The sequence below is a fragment of the Bidens hawaiensis genome, unplaced genomic scaffold (genome assembly GCF_021521415.1).
Source record: "Bidens hawaiensis isolate Kalapana, Puna unplaced genomic scaffold, B.hawaiensis_p1.1 tig00019721_1, whole genome shotgun sequence".
NCBI lineage: Eukaryota > Viridiplantae > Streptophyta > Magnoliopsida > Asterales > Asteraceae > Bidens > Bidens hawaiensis.
The window spans coordinates 197358-203177 of record NW_027492997.1 but is presented as its reverse complement, the minus strand read 5'-3'; the positions used below and the strand labels follow the sequence as shown (position 1 = coordinate 203177).

General features: G+C 35.2%; 1 pseudogene; it reads right to left on the bottom strand.

Moving 5' to 3' along the window:
* Positions 1 to 2359: 2359 nt before the first annotated feature.
* Positions 2360 to 5230, bottom strand: LOC143559175 (zinc finger BED domain-containing protein RICESLEEPER 3-like; annotated as a pseudogene).
* Between the last annotated feature and the right edge of the window lie 590 nt (positions 5231 to 5820).

Here is a 5820-nt window from a genome sequence, read left to right as displayed (position 1 = left end):
AACCCAAATCGAACCCATTTATAAACCGATTGATTTGGTCAACGGCTGGTCAAAACCGGTTTGACTCAAACCGGTTCGGTTTATAAACCGGTTTAGAAGCAAGATAGGCAGGCCTGGTCACGTCGGTTCAATCCGGTTTATAAACCGGTTTCCTCAAACCAGTTCGGGTCGGTTTGGGAACAGGTTTGGATGAAACCGACTTTTTTGTACACCTCTAGTTGGCGCGTCCTTGTAGGGAAGTTCTTACATCTTCCATCGGTCCCGACCCAAAACCACTCTTAAAGGAACCCACGATAGGTGAAATAACCCTCTGGTCCAACCCAGAACCCCTATTTTATCACAAGTGAGACAACCCAAGACATCCCCTTTTTATTTAAATAACGTTTTTGGATGCCTTATCTCAATCCCTTAGACTGGGGTACACTGACAGGGTCTATATACATACAAAATGGACTTATCGGTCATCTTTGAATGTAATTTCCATATGAAACTAAAGTTGGTTGACTTTTGTTTGCCTTCAAATGAAGTTATTTGACTTCAAGTTGAAGGTCCTTGCAATTAAGTAATTACTTAGCTACCACATATTACTAAATTGGCTAATTGCATAAGAAACCTAGCAATTAAGTAACTAATCAGATTCATCCTTTAATCAAAAAAATTTTTAGGTATACTTTACTTTAAAGGGGATTATGTACTTGTTTACCGGGTAAAGTTAAAATACAACGGAAAACAAAAATAAGAAGTGTAAGAAGAATTTGTGACCACACAAAAAACCCCTTAAAAATAAATTCAAAACAATAAAAAATCAAAACTAAAAATATAATTAAAAAACAAAAAAAATAAAAACTAAAATGTTTCCCCCATCACTCCGGTTCAAAAAAAAACCACGAAACGACACAATGCCGAGATCAACGACACAATGCCGAAAATGAACAGAAGACACAATTATAACTAAAAAAAGACACAATAGATCGTAAAATATAACACCATGTCGAACAAAATATAACACAATGTTGAGCAATATAACGCAATATAAAAAAAAGACACTGTCAAGGAAAAAAGACAATCAATAATGAAAATAAACACAAAACACTAGACACAATGATGTTTCTCACTTAACATTATTTTTTTTTTAGAACAAGAAAGACAGTAAAAACATTTTTGTGTCTTTACTTTTTTCGTTTTTTTATTAAATTTTGAGTTATGGTTTTTTTAATTATTTTTTTTATTTTCTTAGGTTTTTTTTTGTAGCTACAAATACTTCTCATTTTTGTACCCCCTCTGTAAAATAACTTTACCCATTCTTCAATTGCAATTAAAGTGACTCTTTTAAGCGCCCCTTAACAACCAACTAAATTACGATTAATTTAACTGAGCTATACACATTTACTTGATCATGCCTAATTCAAATCTATTTCAGTGGTGTTTGGCTCGTTCATGCAACATCTAGACATGTACAAATCGGTTTAGAAACCTAAACCGGTTCGAGTTATAAATCCATCCAGGTTGGTAAATGTGGCCCAAACCGAATCGGGTTGAAAACCGGTTTAGAGACAAGAATGTTCAGCCCTATCGAACCGGATTGGATCGGACTGGAACTCTGGTTTGGATTTAAAAAACGATTATTTTGGCATGTTTTTCGTATCCAGCCAGGTCCAAACCGGTTTCAGGGAACTAAACAACGAACTGGTTACAAACCATCGGGTTAGGTCGGGTTCAAACCGGTTTGTGTCAAATAAGTTTTTTTGTTGAACTGGTCGGGTTACAAATCAGGTTAGCGGCCCTAACCGGTTTTTTTTTGCACCTCTGCAAAAACCAATCCAAACCGGCCCGAACAGGAACCGGAGCAAACTGTATAATTCATTCCATTCTTCGGTTACATAAGTAATTTTTCGGTTTCCAGTTCGGTCCAGTCTGAAACCAGCCGAAACCGAGACCGACCAATAAGTGACCCTTTTGTTTCCTCAAGATCTCTCATCAATGTGACTTGCGATTAATAGTGTTTTCAGCCCGTTAATGAGCCTAGACCCGTTCGGGTAACAGTCTAGCCCAGCATGTACATCTTCTCACATCTACTGATCACAGTTAACATTAAAAACAACAGTAAAAAACTAGTCAACAAAGAGTACAAAAGTCTAGCAGATTACCAATAAAGAACAATAAAACAGTAGTCAAAAGTTAACAGTGGAAGCATAGGAAAAAACAAATAAGAAAAGTTACCCGTACTTAAAACCGAACCAACATAAATCGATCGGTCTCAAGCAATACCATAAACCAACAAGTACCCAACATTTTAAATAAAACATGTGTTACCAGCAAGTGACGCACTAACCAGTTCAACATCTCAGGTAAATCATAACTAGTTTGACCCGCTTTCACTACTAGTAACCTCCGAGTTTGACACACTTCCACTAGTATCATCCGAGTTTGACCCGCTTTCACTACCAGAATCCTCATAATAAATATCTACAGAAAAGATTAATGTGATAAAATATAAAAATGCAACTCCAAAAATTCATTATTTGTGTATTTATCCAAAATTCTAAAATGAGTATTATAAACATCTACACATGTGTAGATTGACTACGATACATATGTACGAAACCTGTTACGAGGAAGAGAGGCATGAGAGAAAAGAGAGAAACTAATTAACTAGGTAAAGAAATCATTTAATCTTTTACAAACACCTTTTCCAGTTAATATTTATAGTAATAAATGCACGGCTTACATAACACTGAATTATTGCGAGAACAAAAAGAATAACCCAGTAAATAGAAATGTGTAGGCTATTTTAGATAATACGGCCTACAAATGATTAACACATATGTAAATACTAGGGGAAGGTTCGTGTACATATTAATCTTAACATGAGAACGTAGGAAATAATACCAATTTATAAAAAAATGAGAACGTAAGAAACAATACCAACTATAATACCAATCTACATAAACAATGATTTATAATAACAAAGAAAAAAACCTAAAAATTACAACAAAAGAATCAAAATCAAGAACAAAATAATAACAGCAAATACTTATAGGCTTATAATAGCAAAAGAAAAAATCTAATAATAACAACAAAATATAAATCAGCAAATACTTAAACGTCTCATAATCGAAAATTAGCAAATATGAACAAAAATAACAGCAAACACCTATAAAAATCAACCTAATAATAACAGCAAATTGGTTCTCACTGTTTTAATGTTAAGAATAAAATTTATTTGATCCTTTTTTGTAAATATTATATATAAATTAAATTTCTTTTATATATATATATATATATATATATATATATTGAATTTTAATAGAAATGAACAAATATTGCATTTCAACTTATTTCTTTATATTTTAATGAAAGCTTTATTTTCTTCTACGTGTTCTCAAAAAACTATGTTTTGCCTAGAACCCTCCCCTATATGCGCGCGCGCACAAAACTCTGTGTGTGTGTGTGTGTCCATATATATATATAATTCATGGTAAAAATTACATCTCACTAATTTGTCAAGTTCAGTTGAATCATCCTGCACTTTCCTTTGCTTTTTGACCTGGTAATCCAATCTTGAGTGCAAAATAATGCTTCAGCCATTGAAGGTGACACAGAACTTTGAACATCACCTAACACATTGCCATCAATGTTTAAATCTGTCCACAATGGAAGAGCTGAGATTGGAATGGCCAAAACATCTTTAGCCATTTTAGACAGTACCGGAAATCTTTCACCATTAACCTTCCACCAAACCAATATATCAAGTCTATCAACACACAAAACTTCTTCATTAAGATAATATCAATTTCTGACACGCGTCCTGCATTACCACCAAAACCAACTTCACGCCTCTCACCCGCCCGTAACGAACGTCTGGCATGCAACAAGTAGTCCTTAAAACCGCTAGTTTGAAAGTTTGCAACTTGATGCAGACCCCCTAGCTTCCGAACATACTCATTGAACAAATCATATGTAGCGGAAACTACCAATGCCGCCTTCTTTTTCCATGAAGGTTCGCCTTCATCGGTGTATTCATGTCTAAACGTCATCCTTTGCCCAAAACTACACTAGATATAATCCATTTTAAAACGAGGATCAAGTATGGTTGCAACATATATTAACATATTCGAATCGTTAACATCTCCCCAATACTCGTTATATTTCCATTTCATTTCAACCGGCTTAAAAAAAAGTTTCTTGCTGCGCACACACGATAGTTCCTCGTCAACCAATCCATAATCAGCTTCGAAAATTTGACCCAAAAAAATATTAGACGTCACATCACTCACATTCGGGTCTAATTCTTCTTTGACAGTTAACCGAAACAAACCTGTCAAACAACATACAGCTTTCCTCACCTTTTCCCATTTAATACAAACCGGATTCCACAAGTGTTATATAATTCACGCTTATACATCGAATCATTTTCTTCAAACCAACTGAACACATCCTCAAATTGCTGGCATGTATGTAACATCCTTAAAGTTGAGAACCATATCGTTGGGATATCAAGCGTATCACGAGTCAAACAAGACTCGGATGACATCATATGTTGCCTAGCAAAAGCTTCAAACTTCTTAATCCTGTCCGGCAATTCTAGCATATACCTAACCGCCGCACGCACACGTACAATCCATTTATCGTAATCTTTAAACACCTGTTTAATCATATGAGTCGTAAAGTCTGTAAAACATTTGAGGCGAAGAAACTTACCATCCAACACAGGGTTCACTAACCTTGTCCCCAAATAATGAACCGCAGCATCATTTAAGCTTGTATTACTAGCCGAAACAGTCAAAACATTACTAATTCCCCAATCATGTAAACACTTTTCAACCACCTGTCCTATCTCCTCTCCATTATCACCACCAATCGGACTAAATCCGATATTTCTCTTGTGTAAATTCCAATTATTATCGATAAAATGAGCAGTTATGCATAAGTAATTCACTGATTGTTTTGACATCCAAGTATCCAAGCTTAAGCAAACTCGTTGATCTGTTGAATTAATCAAACTTTTCAACTTCGCCTTCTCATCCACGAAAAGCTGAAAACAAGCCTCGGAAATTGTTTCACTAGATGGCATATGAAAACCAGGAAATGCGATTTCCATATCGTCTACAAATTCATATTCAACAACAGAGAACGGAAGTTCATCGACTATTATCATCTCTACTAGGGCTTTTGTAAGACTCTCTTGATCATACTTTTGACGTTTCGCCCTCCTAGAAGGCGGTGCCATACTCAGCAGCTATATTCAACAGGTTACCTATGAAATACTACTGGATTAGCTTAGAGAGAACAGACATTGTAGCCAAATTTAAATGTTATTGACTTATCGATCAGTGTTGTAGAACTCGTCAAGCACTAGTTGGTAGTGATTAATCGGGATTAATCAGATTGGAACTTTTATGTAATATTAATACACACACACACACTTAATTTTATATTCCAATTATTATCGATAAAATTAGCAGTAATACATAAACGAGCCGAGCGGAACTGAGTCTAAGCTCCGCTTGAGTTCTTATTCTAACGCTTGAGCTCGGCTAGTGAGTTGTTTTTCAAGCTCGGGCTTGGCTTGGTTATTATTTTTTAATTAATTTATATATGTTTTTAATTATTTGTATATATTTTGAGAAAAAAACTTAAACAAGCCTAAGCTCAGCTCGACCTCATGTAGTAGCTTAAACAAGCCAAAGCTCGGCCCGAGCTCGGGTGTGCAGCGTGACATTAATACATAGATGTCCAAATAAGGTCAAACTTAAAAATAAACAAAGCTCGTTAAGGCTCAACAAGCCTAAACGAGCTTTATGTAAGGCTCAGGCTCAG